The following is a 23,686-nucleotide window of genomic DNA, read 5'->3' on the forward strand; positions in this document are numbered from 1 at the left end:
AGGAAGTCTTCGTCTCACAGGTACCGTTCTTCGGTCATCATGGGTACCGTTTCGATCGGCATGGGACGGGACAAAGGGCAGGGGTGGACGGGGCAATTGCCTCACAGCGGCAAGGTAAAACTACTACTTCATGCAAAGGGATCAAAGTTAAAGTCTCTAGGGCAAGAATCATTTAAAGTCTCTTTCTCTCAATTAGAGAAAGAAATCAAAGTCTCTCAAAATGGCGTCGCAGCAAAGTGGGCCATAATAGCTACGAAGTCTGCAAAATGGCGGGTATCGAGCTGGTAATGGCTACTTTCTCCTCGTGCACCTGGGTTTTATAGACAACAGTTCGAATCCAGTAGGGTCTCCATTGGAGGGTTCATAGGTTAGCTTCAAATTGAACAATCAAAAACGACAGTTCTCAAGCTTTTACTTAAGCATACATTATCCTTGGAGATGGGTACGCAAGTTGCAACATTGTCTCCCAATTAGCTTACTCTCAGAGCCTCCATTGTCCGCACCTGCAAGTTGACCTTGAATTAAAGAGAAAATATGCCAGGCTGGCACTAACTTTAAGATAAGCATGTGAACAGTTTCTGTGGAAAAGTACAGCTTCAAGCAAGAATACACGTTTATTAGCACAGTGGAAAAATACGAGCATCTAAACCGTGAGACCAGGCAACTAGGCCAGAGCCTCCGCTAAAGTCATGCTAAGCTAAAGCATTTCAAACAAGCAAATCGTAGCACACGTCTATGATTATGTCGGATTAGTGCAATTCTAATACACCACGTTATATAAAGCTCGCGTATAAATGATGGCAAACTACTCTGAGGGCACATTTTGTCCCCGTACAATCTTTATTAGTTCGGTTAATGTCACACATGATTATTTCAGCACTACGTTTAAGCGTTAATAAATCAAAACCTTCATTTTCTGCTTCATCACAGGGATGTGCTGTATTTAAAAGAATATAGTGCATCCCTGTGTTTCCCCATGTACTGCCACTAAATTAGCTGCATAGCGCCAAAGCAGAATGCAGCACACATAGAAATATCAAAAAACTAGGAGAAATTAAAGTATTTCTCCTCGTTGCACCACTTTAACACTTCCCTTGGGGACGCGTTAGTTTTGGCATTGCATCAGGTTTACAATTTCTCGTAAATCTGGGGCAATGTCAAAAAGCAATGGTTGTTGCGAGGGTATACCGATAGCAATACCCATTGCACACCCCTAAGCCACAGAAAACTGTGTCGGACAGCCCATATCTACAAAGCTGCGTTAAGCCAGGAAAAGTGGCTCAAGGCTGCCTTGTAGATATGGTGCACTGCACAGCACCACCGGAGCGTCGCAAAAAGTGATGATCCGGTAGCGCTATGGCCTCGTGAATGAGGCCCTGTGTTTCCGGTAGCAAACAAATTAAACAGGTACTGTTCCTTATAATTGCTGCCTCATATGCTGAAAATGGATGATTTCCTGAGTCAACTAGCATCCTCACAACAAAAAGGAAACAGACAGATTAAAGAACTCACCACTCCCTATGTGGTCTAATCTTCCTGCTGCACAAAAGAAATGGTACTATCACTCAGTGTAATAGCAAACCTCCAGACTTCGAGAATAACAGTTCCAATCAGGAATGGCTGAAAAATCCAATGAATAGGTGACAGGGTTAATATCAATGTTCCTCTCGGTATTGATTGCATGATCCCTGTTAGACATCCATAGATCTATCTGGCAGACCTATGAAGAACAGATGAATGACATCTGGTTATTGTCTCATTAGAGAACTTAAGCCAGAGCTACAATGTGATAATGAGTTAGCTTTTTTTTTGCAAAGGGGGGTTTACAACTTGACATTTGCCACCACCAACACCAGCCCACACTTTATCAGTTTGTAAAAGCAATGCCTCCTCCAGGGCATTCAAGGGTTAAAGTAATAATGCCACAGTATTTTGAGTTATCTTTTCAGAATCATTCACCTATAACACTGCATTTATTAACCCTCCATAGTCTATTTTTCATGACATTCCATTGATGTACGTAAACGTTGTTTGAAAATTCTTGAACAAGATTTGAGATGTGATGCATTTATTCTATTTAAATATGCATTGCTTTTTATAACTCTGTTCCTTTATCTGCAGAGTCCCTTCACTAAACAAAATCCCAAAGACTTTCAAGTGGAGCAATACTATCATTGTTGCATGTACTTTCCTTATCCACAGAGATGATTTGCAGAAAACTCTATCTTACATGAATATAAATAGAATTTTTGAAGTATTTTGAAGCATTTTGACCCCCCCCCTTAGAAACACTTAAGCTCTTCTTGGAACCCTGAATACCATACCTCTCTTTCCTTATACCAGCAGGCTCTGAACTCCTTGTGACTTGTGGCATTTGAACTTGGGAACTATTTAGACAACTGCCCACCCAAAGGTACCTTTCTGAAGGTGAAGTGGGGGGTCTGTAGTCAGCCACTGCTAAGTGTGTGCCTCAGAATTCTTGCAGAAGTGCCTGGCTAGTGCAGAGTGAGGCTTGCAGTGATCTGGCGTGACTAGCTTCCCCAGTTGGATCTGTGGTGGCCTTCTTAGCTCCAAGTGCCTTTTTGGGGGCTCTTTGGGGCCCAAATTTCAACCTCTGTATTGAACACTGCAAAGACCCTATATCCCGAGCATTGGAGTGGAGGACATTCTACTATGCGTTGACAATTTATGCTAATGACCAGAGGGAGAGTGCGTTTTAACAACAAGTCGGGATCCAATGTTAATACCACAAAACCGAGGGTAGAACAGAGGGGCAAATTATTTAATTCCACACAATTTGGTATGGCCCAGAACCTCAGGAGAGCTGGCCTTACCCAAAGCAGGTCTGAAGGCACTTTGGGTGCACTGGATCAAATTCCTTTGCAGATCTCTGCAACAGTTCATGAAAATAAGTCAAGTGCTCTCCGGAAAAGATGCACATTAAAAAAAAGCTTCTCATCCTAACTCCAAGAATACAGAGTTAGTTTCAACATCAATATTAGATTTCTTTAACAAAAAGTTGGCTGCCCTTCAAACCTGGTAACGGGGACACAATTTGCCTACCCTTTATCCAACTCAGGTAACGCAAAGGCCACCAACTTTCCATCGAGGCTCCTGGACCAAATAAATAATTGCTCAGTACAGCCAGTGGACAATACAATAATAGAGTTAACATCAACAACCAGCACAGAGAACATGGTCGCTGACCCCCCACCTAAACCTGCATTAACCTCTGAGGAGTGGCTATTTAAGACAATGAACACTAATAACAGAACTGATCTTCCTAGCCCTCTTTCTTCTTATGTGGATTCATATCCGAGGGGAAATGGGCACCCATTGTAGGCTCGGACAACTTATTTGACATATGGTTTCAGCCCGATAGAATCAGGGAAAAAGGGGGCTGTTCCCCTCAGGAGGTAGCAACTACTGGTTACCCAGCTGTTGCAGAACAAGCAGTACCACCTGGCCCCGCTGCAGGTGTATCAGGGCCAGAATCCTCCGTACAAGTTGCAACTAGTGCCACCAACAGTAGAATGGTGGGTGAAATAGATGCAAATCTTTTAGTCCACTCTCAGGAACAAATTCACCAATCCACCGCCCAAGATGCCAGTTATCTGGCCTCTCTAAGTTGCCAACTGAGGACAGAGACACCAGCCTCCCAACCTAATTGACACCCTCACTTGGCAATCAGATAAGTTAGAGGTACAACTTGAGAGATACAAGCTCTAGCCAACTCCATTACTCACAATGAGGCCAAACATATTGCCCTGGAACAGAGAGAGCCTTAGCACCTGCACCAACATAGTCAGTTCTGGCAACTTGTCATGTGCCTGCCTCCAGACAGTGAATAAACTCTCAACTTTGCCAGCAGTACTGACCTCCATGATATCAGATTGGAAGCTGGTATTCCCTGTAGCATCCACCAGTAAGCAGCAATTGTCCAAACTTTCATCAGTAGCCCTGCCAAATGTGCACTCAGAGTCTATTACTAATGCTTCTTTGGAAGGCTGGCCTTCAGTAAGGTCATCTTCGTCTTTACATCGCACACATCAGCCGGCTGCAACACCCAATCACTCCAACTCTACTGGTGTTAGACCCTTCATTGAGGATTTAGTTACGGTCCAACAAACACCCATTGAGCACAAACAGACCACAGACATATGGCCAGATTCTGACCTGGACTCCCAGTAGTTGTGTCGCATTTTCAAGGAAAGCCAAAAAGAAATTAAAAAAAGACAAAAAAACAAAGACGCAAAAGACCAACTGCAAGTACAGAACACAAAGGTGCAACACATGGCAGCCGGCAAAACAATTAATGTGTAGCCTATCTTTAAGGAGAGGAAGAGTGGTAAAAAGGATCTGGGACATGAGAACATGCCTGTCTTCTCTGAACAGCAGAGAGCATCAACTGCAAAAGACCTGGAGTTAGTTCCAGTCAGGGCTTATAATATGGGCATCGCTTCCTCTAAGTCCAGTCTATCCCAGGCCTGGATGCAACCAAAACACCACACCTTAAGAACTCGACCAACGTGTGGTGAGCAATCCGGTACCCTCCAGCTTGCACCATCTAAGCCTTCTAGCCCTCAAATCAATCTTTAGGTGTCATTGCCCCCAACCTTGCTGGTCCCATCACTCACAAGTACCAATACTAATAGTGCGTTGTGGCCTAACATTGGGTAGCTTAAAGACACCGATACAAACCACGTCGAGACCCCTAGTGAACTAGTGCAACTCTTTATGGCACTCCTACAGCTGATTAATTAAAATCGGAAGACATCTTGAGTGCTGCATTTAGAATTCTACCAGCGGACAGAAATTGCAGAGAATCAACAATACTTTCCCTTCAAACACACCAACTGGCTGATTAACTCATGGGAAATAAGTCGACCTTGGAGCAATGGGGCGTGGTGATCTTTAAAAAAGGGGCCCAAAATACCCCCTCCCACTGAAGAAACAAAGGGGAATATTTATACTCTGTTTGCACCAAATTAGAGTCATTTTTTTTTACTCTAGTTCGGTGCAAAACTAACTCAATATTTATACTTTGGTGCTAGACCTGTCTAGCGCCAAATTTATGGAGTTAAAGTCATTTTTTTAATGAGATGCAAGGTAGGTGTTCCCGTGCAAAAAATGACTCTACGGCCTTAACGCCATATTTATACTCCTGTGCAAAAATGGTGCATGGGAGGGAAGAGGGGTCAAAAAATGGTACACAGCTTGCTTTGCCCCATTTTTTAACGCCTGGGTCAGGGCAGGCATTAGGTGCCCTCCCCAGTCCCCAGGGACACCCCCACCCACACCAGAGGGACAGCGGAGGATGGGAGACCCCATCCCAGGTAAGTACAGGTAAGCATTACATTTTATTTTTTTAAATGCCATGGGGGCCCTGAAATGGGCCCCCATACATGGCACAGGGTACAATGGCCATGCCTAGGGGGGCCTGGCCCCCTGTGCTGGCCAATGGGGTGGTGGACATGACTCCTGTATTTTCCTAGACAGGAGTCATGTGGTATTTTTTTACTCTAAGCTGCCTAACATCATTTTTTGGTGCAAAACCCCCTTCCTCTATACCGCCAACCCCACCTGACTAGCGTCATTTACACTAGCCTACCCTTTGCACCAGCTTGCACCATTCCATAAATATGGTGCGCAAAAATGGTGCAAGCCGGTGCTAAACCTTCAGTTTTCCTCAAAAAGTATAAATGAGGGCCAAAATACCTTATCAGTCTCCCAAATCAAAACTTAAGCGGTCTAAAAAGAGTCATTCCAGTTTGACAATGTGGGGATTCTTCGCCCGCTAAGCATACTGTGTGTCGTTTCTGGCAGGCTGTGCGTCAATTTTTCACCACACAAGGAGTTCTTTGCAGAGGCAAGCTCAAGTCAAGCCCTTGGAGAGCACTTTTCAGCAGAGCCAGAGGCCCACAAGGTAGGAGGCCAACAGCAAGGCAGCAGTCCTTTACAGTAAAGCAGTCCAGGTGAGTCCTTTAGGCAGCCAGGAACCTTCTCAGGTTGCAGGTTCTGGTTCAGAGTTGCTTTCCTAGGAAGTGTCTTGTCAAGAAGTGTCTTGTCCAGAAGTGTTTGAGTTGGTAGAGTCAAAGACCCAGTTTAAAAACCCAAATGTGCCTTTGAAGTGGGGGAGACTTCAAAGAATGGCTTAGAAGTGCACAAGGTCCCCTTTCAGTACAATCCTGTCTGCCAGTGTCCCAGTAGGGGGTTTGGCATTCCATTGTTTGTGGGTAGGGCACTGTCCTTTGATAAGCAAGTGTCAGGCCCTCCACCCTCCCAGCCCAAGAAGACCCATTCACTATGCAGATGTGTGCAGGTGTGACTGAGCATCCTGTGTTTGGGGTTGTCTGAATGAAATGCACAAGGGAGATGTCAACATTACCCAGCCAGACGTGGATTGTAAGGCACAGAATGTTTTAAGTGCAGAGAAATGCTCACTTTCTAAAAAGGACATTTCTAAAACAATAATATTAAATCCAACTTCACCAGTCAGCATGATTTTGTATTACCATTTTGGCCATACTAAATATGCCCTTGTTACTCCTTTCAGGTCAGAATCTACCACTCAAACAGAATATGAAGGTAGCCCTAATGCTAGCCTATAAAAGGAGCAGGCCTCACAGCAGTGCAAGATGAATTTTAGGAGTTTTACACTACCAGGACTTTTAACTACACAGCACCCTGCCTATGGCTTACCAAGGGCCTACGATAGGGGTGACTTATATGTAGAAAAAGGGGAGTTTAAGGCTTGGCAAGTACTTTTAAATGCCAAGTCGAAGTGGCAGTGAAACTGCACACACAGGCCTTGCAATAGCAAGCCTGAGGCATGGTTAAGGGGCTACTTATGTGGGTGGCACAATCAGTGCTGCAGGCCCGTTAGTAGCATTTAATCTACAGGCCCGGGCACATGTAGTGCACTTTACTGGGGACTTACAAGTAAATGAAATAAGCCAATTGGGTATGAGCCAATGTCACCATGTTTTAAGGAGAGAGCATATGCACTGTAGCACTGATTACCATTGGTAAAGTGCGCAGAGTCCTAAACCCAGCAAAATTAGGTCCGAAGAAGTGAAGGAGGAAGGCAAAAAGTTTAGGGGTGAACCTGTAGAAAGACAATTTCCAACACCTACAAACTATCGTTAGATATAACTAGGAACATCTCCCCAGAATTTACTGAGGAAAACAGCACGCCAGACTGGGCATGGTTACTATATGCCTTAACTTCTAATTCCAATGACTGTTCTTAGAATTAGTCAACAAGTGACAGAAAGGAAGTGTTGCTTACAAATCTTCTCATAGAATGTAGCCGGGCTGTCCTGACTACTCTAGGACACTTCTGTCAATCTGTTCCTTATGAGAACTAATATATTTTGTGTTCAAGAAACGTGTCTCACAAACCCTTTGGTAACCCTTGGATTCCTTTAAGTGCATAAACCTACAATAAAAAAACATTTTTTGGAAGGCCATGTGATGGCCTCTCAACATATTTAAAGATTGGGCTGGACACAAAAGTGAAAATGGTAGCCGAGGATGACATGCTGCAGGCAATAACGCTTAAAGGCAAAAGACATAAGGACAGCAGAATAAGAATCTTAATAATTAACCTTGATTTCAACTCTTGGCCCTGGAAGGCTTGATAAAATTCTCTTCGTAGCTGAAACTTTAGAGGGAGTACTATGAGACCAGATTGGTCATAGCGTCATTATTTGCGGTGATCTCCATCTCAAGTTCCTAGGAGTTAGGGTGGGCGATAACCACCGAGCATGTCCATCAACAAAGCTGCTGTAAAGCTTCCTTGCCAGGCATGGCTTTGACTCCGTCCAACACATGCTGGGAGAGAGCTCTCCAGAGCTAAAGCATCTAAGTACCTTTCATGGGAAGAGTACTTTAGATTACTTCTTTGCTTCGCCTTATCTTCTTAAGCATTTGAAGGTGTTTGTAATTTCCAACATTAGGGAGAGTGACCATTTACCACTTCCCATTGAGCTGAGAATGTGCTCAACTCATTTGGATGCTCAGCTACAGGTAATACGGCATATAAAACGGGGATCGTTCTTCTAGGAAAAGCTGCACATTTGAAATTTGTCCTGAAATTCTTTTCTTTCGCTCCTGACGGGCGAGAACTTGTTGAGCAACTGGGCAGAAATAGTCAATGATCTTCTTTATAGCCTGGTTTCCACTCTTCCTTCCCAGAGGCCGTCAACACGTGGTCTCCAGGCACGCATCCCTAGGCTGCAGAAATTGTGCCCTAAAACTAAAAACAAGTAGCTTTAATTAGAATGCCTGGCACACCTGCAAGTCATACAGAAACAATATAAGAAATTGGTCTGGTCTCTTAAACGTACAGAAGCAGAAAAAGAGTGGTTATACATCTATTCCCTTTTGGGCAAGCATAATCAAGCAGACCTATGGAAGTTTACTTAAAACAAGATGAGCCAAGAAGGCCCATGAATCCAAATGATCAGTAAAGAACACGTAAATAAGCTATATGTAGCTAAAACTGCTCCCCAGTGAAACAATAAAACTCCCCCAAGGGAAAAGACAGACACCCCACACCCTCAAATATTCAAACTCTCAAATGATCAATCTCAAAAGGAATCTAATAATCATAATTTAATAATACTAACCCATATGATTAAAACCTAATATCACATCAATCACAAAACAGGAAAGCTCATTAAAAAAAAAATCACATATAAACAATAAAATCCAACAACAGGGAGACATAAAAAGACATCTACCATAGTCTATAGCGATTAAACTGTCCCAATTATGGTAGATTTAGGCCAATCAATTTCTGTCACCAATCCTTGTTCGATTACGGCCTACTCCTTTGGGTCCAGTAATGTCATCTAGCGTCGACGTGTTTCAGTGGTCTTTTGAATCCTTTCACCACCTACTTCAGGACTAACAAATATGCTCCCAACACTTATTGAACCAAACCTAAATGGGCCAACAAAAAACGTACACTTAAATATGTCCAAAGACTTAACCCCTTAGGTGCGGGCGTCAGCCAGAGACGCCCGCACTACCTCCCAGGTGCAGGTCACAACCAGTGGCCGACACCAGGGAGGAGGTTAATAAAACCTCTGGTGCGTTGCACCCGAGGATTATTTTTTTTTTTTTATTCCCCGGGAGACACTGAAGCTTTTCCGGCCTTTCCTGCTCCGATGGGGAAATCGGCCACAAACGGCCTTCCCCACGTTCGGGAAGACCTCGTAAGAAAGGGGAGACTCTCCCCTTTCTTACGAGGCCTTCCTGAAAGTGTTTCCTGGCCCCCGATTGCAGCACAGCTGCGATCGGGCCAGGAAACACCACTAGACACCAGGGATTTCACTTGGTGGGGTCGGCCCCCTCGGAAAACGGGACGCCCTCGCCCTCTGCCCCCCCCCCCGGGGCATTTTTTTTGTTAAAAGAAAAAGAAATGGACTGGGGGTCGCCCGTGGGCAGGGCGACTCCCTGTGGGGGCAATATTTTTTTTAGTTGTTGTAGGGTTTCCCTGGGGGCCATTTTTGCCCCCAAGGAAACCATAAAACAAAAAAAAAACAAAAAATGTATATATATATATATATATATAGATCTATATGTATAGATATATCTATCTACATGGATATATCTATAGATAGATCTATAGATATATATATAGATCTATCTATAGATATATCTATGTAGATATATATATATATAGAGATAGATATATATATATATATATATATATATATATATATATAAATAAATAAATCACTTTTGTCAATACGTGTGTTGTTTCCCTGGGGGCTGCGATCAGCCCCCAGGAAAACCAGACCCACAGATAAAAGTGATATATATATATATATATATATATATATATTTATATATATTTGCCACCAGTTGTCTTGCAGTTGCAGCTTGCGTCTTCAAAGCAATGCACATACTTCAACTGACGCTTTTCAACTGTAGCTTTTAGTCAGCAATAAAAAAGTCAAGTAAGTATTGTGATTATGTTTCTGCTACAAAAGGGTCAGACTTGTCTAGTGGCAGTTTTAGTGCCATAAAGAAGCGCAGAAGGTTTATATGCCTACTGCAAAGAGCAAATCTGTATTTTATGTAAATAGCTGAGTACATTAGTAAAGTCAGCCATTACCTGTGCTATAACACAAATGAAATGTATGTGCGGGGTGGAGGGCGGCTATGGAGAGATGAAGGGCACTTTTGCTGAGTGGTAATGAGGGAATCCGAGGAGGAGGGAGTGGGAGCACCAATAATGATTGTTGGACTGGGCGCAGGAGGTGCTAAAGACTGTGACGAATGGTATGTTACAAGGTGTTTTTTGAGTGTCTTGAAAGAACGTGCTGATTGAGGGAAGAAGCGCAGCTAAGGTGGCCTCCACTGTTGCACGTATCTCACACACACCATCGATTTTGTGACTGTCTACGTAGGCTAGTGTTTTAGAGCAACAGTTTAGCCAATAGCTGAGATGGCATCTTGATGGATGACTGCTGCAGTCACTCGGGTTATAGAGGACAGCTCTGACATAGGATCAGAGACTGAGACATCAGATACTGAGACAGCATCTGAGGGATAGGACAATGGTGCAGACTCTGGGAGTGATTTTTCAGTCGGAGGAGTCCCATTCGATAACTCCTCTTCCAGTAAATTATGAGGGAGGTGATGAGGACAGTCCTGCTGTCCCTTCGCAAGCACCGTCTGTGCAACGGGGTAATAGTGGGTTAGCCCAACCCAGAGAGCAGGTGAATGCGGCGGCAAGCAGAGAGTGAGAGTGTTCTCTTGGGAGCTCCCCAATTTAGTTCAGCCCGAAATTCCACCACCCAAATCGTATTGTGGAGACATCAAAATTATCTATCGCAAAACAAACTGGTTTTGTAAGGCAGGCACCTGTGTTTTTGGTCCTGGGTTCGGCGGCCATATAGAGAAACACACTAAACTCAAACATTTCTGGAAACTAGATATTCGGGGGAGTCCACAGAGGTGTGACTTGTGTGGATTCCCCAAAGTTTTCTTACCCAGAATACCCTGTAAAGCTGAAATGTTGAATAAAAACTCTATTTTTCTCGCATTTCTGCCTCACAAGCTACATGAATCTGCTGGGATCCACAAAATTCCTACCACCCAGTGATTCCTCACCTGTCCTGTGTCAGGAATGGATCACCCCAGGGTCAACAGCTGCCTCATGTAAGGACCAACATTGACCGTTGTGTGATCTATTCCTGTCGCGGGCACCAGGCCTACCCACACAAGTGAGGTACCATTTTTATCGGGAGACTTGGGGAAACGCTGGGTGGAAGGAAATTTGTGGCTCCTCTCAGATTCCAGAACTTTCTGTCACCGAAATGTGAGGAAAATGTGTTTTTTTAGCCAAAGTTTGAGGTTTGCAAAGGATTCTGGTAACAGAACCTGGTCAGAGCCCCACAAGTCACCTCATCTTGGATTCCCCTAGGTATCTAGTTTTAAAAAATGCCAAGGTTTGCTAGGTTTTCCTAGGTGCCGGCTGAGCTAGAGGCCAAAATTTACAGCTGGGCACTTTGAGAAAAACACTTCAGATTGCAAAGTAAAAATATGATGTGTTCATGTTGCGTTTCCTGTCGCGAGCATTAGGCCTACCCACACAAGTGAGGTTCCATTTTTATCGGGAGACTTGGGGGAACACAGAATAGCAAAACAAGTGTTATTGCCCCTTGTCTTTCTCTACATTTTTTCCTTCCAAATGTAAGACAGTGTGTAAAAAAGACGTCTATTTGAGAAATGGCCTGTAATTCACATGCTAGTATGGGCACCCCGGAATTCAGAGATGTGCAAATAACCACTGCCTCTCAACACCTTATCTTATGCCCATTTTGGAAATACAAAGGTTTGCTTGATACCTATTTTTCACTCTTTATATTTCAGCAAATGAATTGCTGTATACCCGGTATAGAATGAAAACCCATTGCAAGGCGCACCTCATTTATTGGCTCTGGGTACCTAGGGATCTTGATGAACCTACAAGCCCTATATATCCCCGCAACCGGAGTCCAGCACACATAACGGTATATTGCTTTAAAAAATCTGACATTGCAGGAAAAAGTTACAGAGTAAAACGTGGAGAAAAATGGCTGTTTTTTTCAGCTCACTTTCAATATTTTTTTATTTCAGCTGTTATTTTCTGTAGAAAAACCTTGTAGGATCTACACAAATGACCCCTTTCTGAGTTCAGAATTTCATCTACTTTTCAGAAATGTTTAGCTTTCCGGGATCCAGCATTGGTTTCACACCCATTCCTGCCACTAAGTGGAAGGAGGCTGAAAGCACCAAAAATAGTAAAAATGGGGTATGTCCCATTAAAATCTCAAAATTGTGTTGAAAAATGTGGTTTTCTGATTCAAGTCTGCCCGTTCCTGAAAGGTGGGAAGATGGTGATTTTAGCACCAGAAACGCTTTGTTGATGCCATTTTCAGGGAAAAAACCTTGGGCAGCCCTTTTTTCCAATTTTTTTGAAAAAAACAAAATTTTCACTGTATTTTGGCTAATTTCTTGGTCTTCTCCAGGGGAAACCACAAACTCTGGATACCATTAGAATCCCTAGCATGTTGGAAATAAAGGACACAAATTTGGCGTGGATAGCTTATGTGGACAAAAAGTTATGAAGGCCTAAGAGCAAACTACCCCAAATAGCCAAAAAAGGGCTCAGCACTGGGGGTGGGGGAAGGCCCAGCAGCTAAGAGGTTAATATACCTCTTCAAGTAACCCCCATGTTTAGTACTCAATACCCCAAATACGATACCCAGCATTTAACAATAAACCTAGATTCCTTTATATTGACCGTCACTAGGAGAGATTTCATTATCTACATACAAGATCACTCTTCAAGGGGAAAATGTGTATATAAATGAATAAATATCCAATTCTCCCAACACTCACCTCCATTAAAATTAAATCAAATGATCCAAACCGATCCAAATGTTAATGTGTATACTTTCCTTTGTTTCCCGATAGTCTTTCAAAAACAAATTTCTACATGGACAAAATAAAATCCATTAATAAATTACTACTTTCTCCTCCTTTAAAATTGACCATAATTAAATCATCCAGTGGTGTCTAAAATTGTGTACGATATTAGTCATCTACTCCATCCACAACTCATTAGTTATCACCATTATTAGTGCATATAGTCATAGATATGTGAATAGTAGAATAAAAAAAGAGACAGAGATAAAAAATAAATAATTAATTTCATAAGCCCCATGCAAAATCGAATTCTCTTTGTCATATATTATGCATATCCCAATAGGGTATATAATTAATGTGATAAAATTAATAGTGGGGGAAATATAGTGTGACGCTAATATTACACTAGTATTGTCCATGGAACTTACCATGGAGTCTACAGTGAACCAGGGCTCTATATTGTCCATACCGTTCCCAGCCTTAATTTTACAAAGAGAGACAAAGAAAATCAAAAAAATACATATATATATTCCATATTTAAAACTTCATCCTAACCTTTCTTTTATTTTTCCTGCTCCTAGCATCAGAAAAATAAAGACCCTATAGTGCTTGTAACATCCCTCAATACTTTACAACTGATATAAATGGCCTTTCTGTTAACATCATTCTTATCTATCACTGGCCTGCCCCATAATAGGCTGTCCTGGTCCTTTCAATTACTGGATTCTGCATCCCCTATCATGTTAAACTACTACAGCGGGAGTATTATCTCCTCTATTTTCAAATTTTTCATAATATTTACCATACAGATGCGGAACTCAAAAGTCACCCGTTCAATATCACAAGCCCCCATGTGCTTACCGGCGTGATGGCGTGACAGAGCTCTGCTCTCTTTATATTCCTCTTGTAAATCAATTAATCCGACTTCCCAATTGACACAATATATACACACCACTATATCGGATGTAGGCTCAAACGCACAACTCCTTCCCATCCACAAACGTTCACTTCCTGTTTTAAAAAGAGGAACACTAGACCGCAACCCCATATCACCTATCTAGATATGGGCGCCATCTTGAAATCCTGCGTTCATTAAAATTTCATTATTATTTAAAATTCAATAACTTTCACTTCCTATTTTAAACACTAAACCGCTAACCGACATGTGCTATCTAGATACGAGCACCATTTTCGAATTCCACATCCATTACAAATTCCACGTTGTCCTCATGCATTGTAATCCCTGACCTATTAAATATGAAAAAACTGAATAATAAATAGTTATAGCCCCAAATACATTACTAATTTCTAATCCCCATATTGACCTCTTATCTCTATATACTCAACCCCTACCCCAGAACAAGCCATTTAAATGGACATGCCATCTTCCATGTCCATGTGAAACGAAGGCATACATTCTACTATTTAATATGCCCTACAGCATACATCAATCAATGGATCAATGTTTTCCTGAAGGATCCAGGACAAATATATTGTTAAATGTTCTTGATGAAACACAACTCTAGAACCCCTAAACTCCCACTGCTAAAGGGCCTCCTCACTGAGATATGTCACCTAAATAGATATGGTACCTACTACCATTCTTCTCTGCAGTTTAAACTCTTCTCCATTGTCCTGAACCTAATAATATACCACAGTTCACATTTCTTTCTAAATGTGTCACAGTTGCCACCTCTCTTTCTTGGGTATATTTTCTCAAGAATTAACCAACATCGATCCCTTTCTGAGTGTTTTTTACTCAGAAATGTTCCACTAACAGTGCATTCATTTTTCTCGTTCGAATAGCAGATCTAAAAAACAGACCAGATCTATTTCTATGACAACAGTCCTGGCCAAACTGAACAGTACATAGATGGTAGCAGCCGTGGTACCATCTTATGACATACCTTCTTACCCATTGACCGAGCAGCCGTACATAATGTGTGCGATTGGGAAAGCCTGCCTGTTACAAATCATGGCTGCAAGGTTGATGTTCCTTAAGATCAAAGAAATAAACCCAAAATGGCACTCTCTTTCCATGATCACTATCTGCATGTTATGCGGCTACAAATCTGAATCGTTTAGCTATCTACTCTGTTGCTGCCCGGCACTGAGGAATGCATGTTGCATTTTGCTGAAACCTCTCTTTTTAGACATGGCATGAGAACTTGTGTCCAAGCCATAAACTTGGTCTTTACATTGAAAGAACTGACTGATCTAGCTACATTTGGAAAGTTCACTTTCCAATTACAAAATGAATGAGATGTACGAAGACTGGCGAGACATAGGACTAACCTTGTTCAAATCTACCCTTTCAATATTTTTTTTAGAGTAAATAAGTGACCATTAGCCAGCAGCTACACTAGAGTCCTTTTGCACATGCCACTTTAAGACTTTGCCTGTCTGATCTTTCATTCGTTCCCTCTTTTATTAGAAAACCAACTATATGCTGATGATTTGCACTATTTTTTTCTCTCACCTTTTTATTTTTCCTGTTTTAGATTATACTCTGTCTACATCATACTGAATTCATGTGCACTATTGAGGGTCTCTCTACAGCACTTAAGTGATCACTTAGTAGTGATCATAACAGAGGTCTTACGCATATGCCACCTCAATGCATGAAATCTTGCTTACTTCACCTCCCTTTTTTGCACTTTACTTTCTCTTTTATTGGAAAGATAAATATATATTGATGATTTATATTACTCTTATGTGTTGTTTTTATCAATCTGATATTTATGAGCCACGATAAATTTTATTTTATTGGGGAAAATTTCCCTTTGTAAAGATTAATCATGCAATAAAATTGTATTACACCTACACTAGATGTACTTGAATGTAAATATTTATTTGGATGTAGATCATGTTGTGGGTTAATTTCACACATTGCTTTGGCACACATATTTTAGCTCAGCTTAGGCCTTAGGCCTGTGCTGTTTCATCTACATGTGTGCTCTGATTTTATTTTTTCAGTTTTATTCGTTTTTAGTTAGCCTGCTTTTCGGCGGGGATGTTTTATTTTTCTAATCAGCTGTGATTCTGCAAATGCGTTATTATTTCTGTATATGACATTTCACCATGTACTTCTGTCCAAGGCTGACAAGAACAGTACATGATAATCTAGCTAACATTGTCACCTCAAGAGTATGTAAACAGTCTGACACTTATGCACATGTCCACTTCAGGCCTATTTTACGGAACAAAAATATGTTTGTTATAAAAACACTGTACAGGACAAGGGACAACAGAGAGGTAATTCCAGCTAGGATATCCATCCACCCTGCAAGCCATTTCACTGCTGACTTCAGCCCTGTCTGTACAACCAGCCAAGGAAACGGCAGGCAGACTACTGTTTTCCAGGTATTGGGAGTGGGTGCTCCTCTCATGGACTAAGTACGACCAGATTGGTCTATCACCACTATGCTCTCACTTATGAGTTAGGGGTTAGGTAGAATTCATATATACATGTAATTCCAATATGCTGGGGTTGTTTTTTTCTTTGAGCTGGTCACAGCAATCCTAATCCTGTTATGTCACACTGCCCTAATTATTGCAGCTCATATATTTTATCATAGATTGCATTCTTTTCAATAAATGTATTGAAAACCATCCTGCATATTTTGTTTGGCCTATTTGTGTGTATGAGACCTTTGCTAACGAGAGAAAGAGATGAGATTTGTAAACCACGACTTTCCCTGATAAGTCCTTGAGTGTCATGCGACAGACTGCCACTAATCACCTTTGCTTTCTGTGTTTGAGTGACAGCTGCCAAGATGGTGTGGGATTTACTCAGTTACCCACAAATGGTGGTGCTGCCACCTCAAATACAGCAGTCACGCTCCAATAATGAGAGTCCTACGACATGGCGCCTCCAATATTAGTAAGACACTAATTTACAGGCCCCCTGAGTAACTCTGTCTCACACATGCTAAAGGTAGCCTAAGCACCATTATACAGAGACGTCCTATGTCTTATATATGTCCTATGAATACGGAGCCCCTATCTAGGCTGTAGGTTATTCAATCATGAACCTTAAAGGGATTCCCCCGTTGGTTCCCTATTCTGTTATCTATTTTGTTTCCAACAATTGCACAATCAGTAAATATATAATTGAACTGTAGGCAACCAGTTACACAGTTTCTTTTAACCAATGGACTAACAAATTAGGACGGGGATGTTAAGTTTGTCGTTGAAGCTTAGAACACTTGCAGAACAGACATATTTTACTCATGGGCAGGTGTGCAACACCCATAGGGCTAAACATGCTTTAGCCACCCACGTTGTGTGCCGTAGCCTGGGCTGCCGCTTCGTGGATGCCTGTAACAGGGAAAGACTGTGCCGAGCAGTGCTTCAAACGTGCATGGCAGAATAAACATTTTCTTTTATTCAAACGAGACATGTTCAGCTTGTGCACAGTGTCTTTCCAGTAGGGGTCCCTAGTGAATCACATTATCGCAATCCTCGTACCCCATGGTGGGAGCTCTCCTTGTGTATGGCAGTGTGTTTTATCTTTCACTACTGTTTTAACTGAGAAACCTTGTTGGGCCATTAGCACTGGAATGAGAGAGAATCTGCAATTGAAAGTAGATCTCTTCCCTCTTGTTAACTTGACTGATGCTCTGAGCTATTCCAATTAAAGAAGCAGAAATCCCAAGGTGTCTTGAATTAGAATTGAATTTAAATACTGTTTACTACCCATGCAAGGGATAATACATGCTATATAAATGCAAAAAAAGGGGAGAACGTTTTTTTTTAAACCGCTTTGCATGTATTCATTGCTCTGCCGCCAGTTTGGACTTTTCTTCCAAAAGTACCCTGAATTTGGAGGGGCTGTGATTTTCCTACTAAAAATCCAAAGATTAACAAAGAACATGCAAAGTGAAACTGGCAGTATAGGGGTAGGGCAGTACTTAATTTGTTTTGTTGGATGCTGGTGGATGGCACCAACCCTTATTGGTGAGGACAGCGATTTTTAAAAAATGGTCCCAAGGGTGGCACATTCAGTCCTCTGCGTAAAATGTTTCTGGCTGAGTGTCCTATCCCCACAGGAAAGCCAGCTAAGGCCTCCAGCATTGATTTGCCTGTGTGTCTGTGAAGAGGTACTGGTATGAAGGTGGTGGCTTGACAATTACATCATGTCACACAGTTATTATAACAATGGGTTCACACGAGGTGGAACAGCCAAGCCTGTCACTGTACTCCTCTACCTCATGCTTGCTCTGTAGCCCAGTGTGGATAGGGTGTAGAGTGACCAGCCTTTGAAACCTAAAATCCAAAACATTCCACAGCCATAGAATATGGACTACATTTTTTGTGTCAATTGAAGGAGATGGAACTATTTACCTAATAGTGCCCAGCAAAACAGACAATGTGGCACTAAGGGGAATTAAATGCAACTTAAAAAAAAAATCCTCTGTGGTAACCAAATCCCTCCTGCTACTGGCTGCTACTAAAACTGAAATGCTACAAATAAAACCTTGCCTTCCTCTCTGGTCAGTCAACCCTCTCTGAAAACAGGGATATATGCTAAGTTTAATTCAATTTGTAGGGGCAAGGGGTGAAAAACTGGGACGTCACTCTAGCAGGATGGAACATGTGCATGCAACAATGGCGCACATCTTCTGCACTCTTCCCCTGTGCCTTGCCGAAGGCTTCCGGGGGCTCACCTCTGACAGACCCCCTCTGACAGAAGGCCTTGTGTGCCTGTTACCCTGCAAGTTTAGTGGCTGGACATGTAATAGGCAGAAGAGGCAGATCAGTATGCCACTGTGGTAGACTGCACCAAGAACTGTGCCCCAAAGGTTTCTGCCACAGTAGCATATATCCTGCGGTCTACCTCTTGGTCATCCTTACTATCTCTATGAGAGGACATTTGGGATTAAAAAATCTTGAGATGAAGGGAGATGAAGAGTGCCATGCTCCAAATCCGAGACATACTCATTCCAAAGGCTCAATTTTAAATCATACTGGCTGTGACCCACTTGTGAAAGTCAGCTGGTGCCAACTCCACCGTTTACTACCCTTTGCCAACTTCAAACTAGTAAGTGTAGCCCTGTGGGTTGACACATCTATTGCTGAGACACAGTCCAGGTGACTTCCCTCATTTTAATTTCTACGTAGAGAGTGGACTCTAAACCCTTAGCTTGGTTCCCAGGGAAGAGTTCACATTTAACATGTTTTTTATTTTCCACTTGCTTTTCTGCCTAGGGCCATTCTCTCCTTCTCATGTATTACAGTGTATCTTCACTTCCATTGCATTGGCCATAGACTATCACCTGGATCTCAGGACTGTTCATCCTTCCCTCTTGATTGATTGATAGTCACCCTCACCACATGCTACTACATCCGCTCCCGCTCCCTGTCACCCTTTCATTTTTCTCCACCTGCTGATTACCACCACTTACAATTCACCTTTGTCTCCCTTTTTATTCACCATTGTCTCCTTGCCGCTATCTATTTTTTCTGGCTTTTTCTAAACTTCCATGCTACAAATGTGGACCAGAAGGAAGAACAGATTGATAAGAATTTGTTTATAACAAGCTGTTCTCGGGGGTCATAAGGTGTCAAAGCACTACTGGTCACCAAACTATTGCAGTGTTAAGCACTAATTGAATTGTCAGGACTGCTCGGAACTGAGAAGCTCAATTCAGCCAAAACTGAAGTTGATTGCTCCTAAGGAGATAGGGCTGTGCACCCAGATGACGTAAATGGGATCCTGTACAGATATAAATTAATTCCCCACATACAAACCGAATGAGGCTTGTCACAAACAGACCCCATCATATTGTAGAGATAAGCTCTTTCACAGATACACCCAAGTCCCTGCCTACATAGTGATGAACCTCTGCACAGATAGAGCACAGTTCATGTACCAACAGAGTTGTGTTTCTTTATAGACTCAGGTGATGGAGTTCACCTGCACAGTTGAGCATTCCTACAATATAAAAGCTGAGCTTCTTTGGGCACTGTGCTACAGGGCATTAGCTCATATTCTGTGAATGCACAACAGGCCTCTCACCCACATTAGTGTCTGAAATGGCCTTTCTTTGAAAGGGAGTGAGGAGAAGCTGAAAGGGAGGATGACAGTGAGAGAAGGGATTGAGAGAAAGGTTCAAACAAGAGTCAGAGACGAGGTAGAGTAGTGAAAGGGACGAGGGAGTGACTGTATGTGAGAATATGGAGAGAAAAAGGGGAAGAGAGGAGAAAGAAATGAGAGAAGAGTGTCACTGAGATGGGAAAGAACAGGGAATGAGAGTGAAACTGGAGACACATTTGAACAAGTAGCACAACAAAGGCAAACTTTACAGCCCCTTTTACGCATTCCTTTGTCTCCCTTTGTCACTGGCTTTCACTGTGACAGTGGTTGCCAGCACCACTCCCTAAAGAAACATTTTGGTCACCTGAATGTTTATTTATTCATTGGTTTTTTTTTTTCAAATTGCGCACAGGGTGGGAGTGAAGGTGCTGCACACATTGACACACAGTCACTTGGCAGCTAGTTTAGAATTGTACAAAGTAGTCTAGACAATTTTGAAATGGGAGTTTCACATGGAGCATCAAATGTAAACCCTTCACCTATTTTGGATAGTGTGCTGTTTTAGTAGTATTGTGCACAAAACAAGTATTGACAATCCATTTGTTTTTACTTTTGTAACATGACATTGGCAGTTGCACTAGTGGAAACAAAAAGGCATGTGGCACAACAGGAGAAACAGGACAAAGTGTTGACTGTATATAGAAGAGGTGCAAAAGGGATAGCATTTGCGAAAGCATCTTTCCTTTGAAAAAAAAGGTAGAACTACAACGGTAGTGCACATGTGTGGCTCTATCTCACATAACAGTTATAGCAGTGCCAGCAGTAGTGCAAGTTTCCTATCCCTATTGAACAGGTGGGCAACTGCAGTGTCGGGAAATAGAACTTACCTCTTTTACAAAACAGGTATGCCGTGGACCGCAGAGGTTCACTATGAAGTGGATCCATAGGACCATATTTATACTTTTTTTGAGCCACGTTTGCATAATTGGTTTACGCAAAAGCGGTGCAAAGTTACAAAATATAATTGTATTTTGTAAGTTTGAGTCACTTTTGCATCAAAAAATGACGCAAATGCAGTGCAAAAAAGTATAAATATGGGCCTTAAAGTGCAAGCTTTTTTTCTTTATGGAACTGGTACTCATTGACAGCAACAAAACAAACTTCCTTTGCTCGCAGAAGGTAGCAGCAGTGCAACCTCATCTTCCATTTATAACAGATACAGATGTAGTGTAAACATCAATTGCTCATGTGTACAGTTCAGGAGGAAGGGTACATTCAAGTCTATATCTGCTGAGATGAATATTCAGGTAAATGAGTCAGTGAAAGAAAGTGTAAGTAAAGCTGCCACTCTCACTTAGCATTCTCTGTCACTGCACTTGTAGTCACACTCTTTCATTCCTGTTTTTACTTAAGATGCTAGAGAGATGCTTCATATCCTGAAACTTCTGCCACCACTCCTATACATGGCATATACTGGAGGCTTGCTGCAGTCACTGAGTCTTGCTTTCAGTGTCTGCAGGTTTTAATGTTTTCAATTCCTGCAACTCCTGCTCCTGTCACTGTCCTGCCTACTGTATTTTGTCAGTACCTTCTGCTATCACTCTGAATACTGTGGTTACTGGATGAATCTCAGGCTGCCCTACTACTTCTTCTGCACATCATATACAACGCTGTTATCCACTGATGATCCGAATGCCAGTCTTTCTACTGCCGCTCCACTGGGCTTGGCTGGAGCAGGCAAACCCAAGGTGAGTAGATAGAGGTGTACAGCATACAATCTGATAGAACAGCACATCATCAAGGGAATTTAGGAGGGATTTCCAGCAGCAATGTCAGTGCATGTTCAATAATCCTTGGCATATGGTTTGGTGACACCACAAATGAAGGGGAGGGCTCCAATACTTGTATCCTCAGTGGATAAAGGCTTTAAGCATCTCATTTTACTTCTAGCCCCACCGCCCATCTTCCTGTTAGAGAATACTAGGCATCTCTTGAAGAGAAGGAACATGAGCTGCGCACTAGTTGAGGGTGCAGGTGTGGTGCACCATCTGGAGCTACAGGAGCCCAGTGAGAGCGGTGCAGGTTACACATGCATGGATCTACATCCATTTTCTCAGTTGCCGATCCACATGTGTCTTAGTCTAATCCTGCAGAAATGGATTGTTCTGCCAATGCTCATCATATCAATAATTAATCTAGTTTTGCACAACTTCTGCTGTTTTACCATCATGGCTGCAAACATTACTTTCAATGATGAATTTACGATGCACATGTGCACATTTAAATTTCAGTATCTTTGCCCAACCCTCTTTCACCCAGAGAGAAATAAACTGACTAAGTGCAAGTGCACATTTTGGTGCTTTCATTGCAGAAAAAGTAGTGGGTTAAAACTCATGTATCTCGAGGTACTGTGAATTATGGAAATTATGTAATGGTTGCTGGTGAAGTACAGAGCCTGTCTTTTTGATAGCCTCCAAACCACCCTGCATAGTTTTAACATTGTCCTGGCTAGTAGGATTATGCAGCATTGCTCAAGATTATCTAAATTTTGCAACAGAAAAGGAAACATATCCAGTACATTCTCTGGCAGTATTATTTCCATCTATTTGACTTAGAAACAATGGTGCATATTTATGAAAAATGATGCACATCTGCGATAGCACAGTTGTGCATCATTTTTCTTTATGCTATTCCTTAAAGCCATCCGTGCGCCATATTTATGGAGTGACGCATGATGGCACTAAGGAATGGCTAGAGTAAAAAAAAAAAGATGCTAGCCGGGGGTATGGCGCTAGGGGCAATGGAGCTAGTGGGTCAGAAATGTCATTAGGCTAGTTAGTGGGAAATGTTTTGCCGCTAGTCAGCCTAGCGTCATTTACTGACGCACAAGTGGCCAGAAAATTACTCCTGTCAGGAGTCATGCCCACCACTCCAATGCCCACCCCAGGGGACCAGTGTCCCCTGGGCAAGCCCTACATACCCAGTGCTAGGCAGAGGGACCTATGTAAGAGACCCCCAATGGAAAATTAAGAAAATATAAAATATACTCACCAAAACTTACCTGGGTCTCCCCTCCTGTAGTGTTCCTGTGGTGTGGGTGGTGGTGTTGCTGGGGCTTGGGGTGGGCATTTTTGTGCCCATTCAATGGTGTTTCACCATGGAAATGGCCTACCTACACCCTAATGCATGGTCTACCCAGGCATTAAATAATGGCGCTAAGTGGGGTTAACGCCAATTTTTCCTTGTGCATTGTTTCTGAGCCGGGAGGTAAATATGGCACTAGGGGGTTAGCGTAGTGTTTAGGACAGGAATATCTAACTTGGATCTCATTGACGTAAGGTCGTTTCGCGCATCCTCGACATGGCGCTAACTCCAATATTTTGACGCTAGACAGGTCTTGATTCAAAATACAAATATGGAGCTAGGTTAGCCCCGTTTTAGAGCCAAGGTAAATGGCGCTAAGGCAACGCTAATCATCCATAAATATGGGCCAATATTTTTAGTGATATATACAAATTTTGGAACTTATGTGGCAAACTCAGTAAATCCATAATTAAGTGGTAAATTTGGCAGTCACAGAATTGCATACATTTCCTGACCTCACAATTGCCCATTGTATTATAAACAAAAGAAGCATTCTCATTCTGTTCATTGTTAGCTGCACTTCAAGAAATGTGTAATATTTGAAAAAACATACCAGGTGTAAAACCGTGTTAT

General features: G+C 42.2%; 1 long non-coding RNA gene across 2 annotated transcripts; it reads right to left on the minus strand.

Annotated features, from left to right (window-relative positions):
* Positions 1–595: 595 nt before the first annotated feature.
* On the minus strand, positions 596–13,903 carry LOC138296395 (uncharacterized). 2 transcript variants are annotated; one of them, XR_011203822.1, is made up of 4 exons: positions 13,792–13,903; positions 13,359–13,409; positions 12,904–12,996; positions 596–8,260 (listed from the first exon to the last, which is right to left on the minus strand). It is a non-coding gene; the product is annotated as an uncharacterized lncRNA (long non-coding RNA). The 2 variants fall into 2 exon arrangements; XR_011203823.1 differs by lacking the exon at positions 13,359–13,409.
* Between the last annotated feature and the right edge of the window lie 9,783 nt (positions 13,904–23,686).

The sequence above is a fragment of the Pleurodeles waltl genome, chromosome 5, assembly GCF_031143425.1.
Source record: "Pleurodeles waltl isolate 20211129_DDA chromosome 5, aPleWal1.hap1.20221129, whole genome shotgun sequence".
In the NCBI taxonomy this organism is placed as follows: domain Eukaryota; kingdom Metazoa; phylum Chordata; class Amphibia; order Caudata; family Salamandridae; genus Pleurodeles; species Pleurodeles waltl.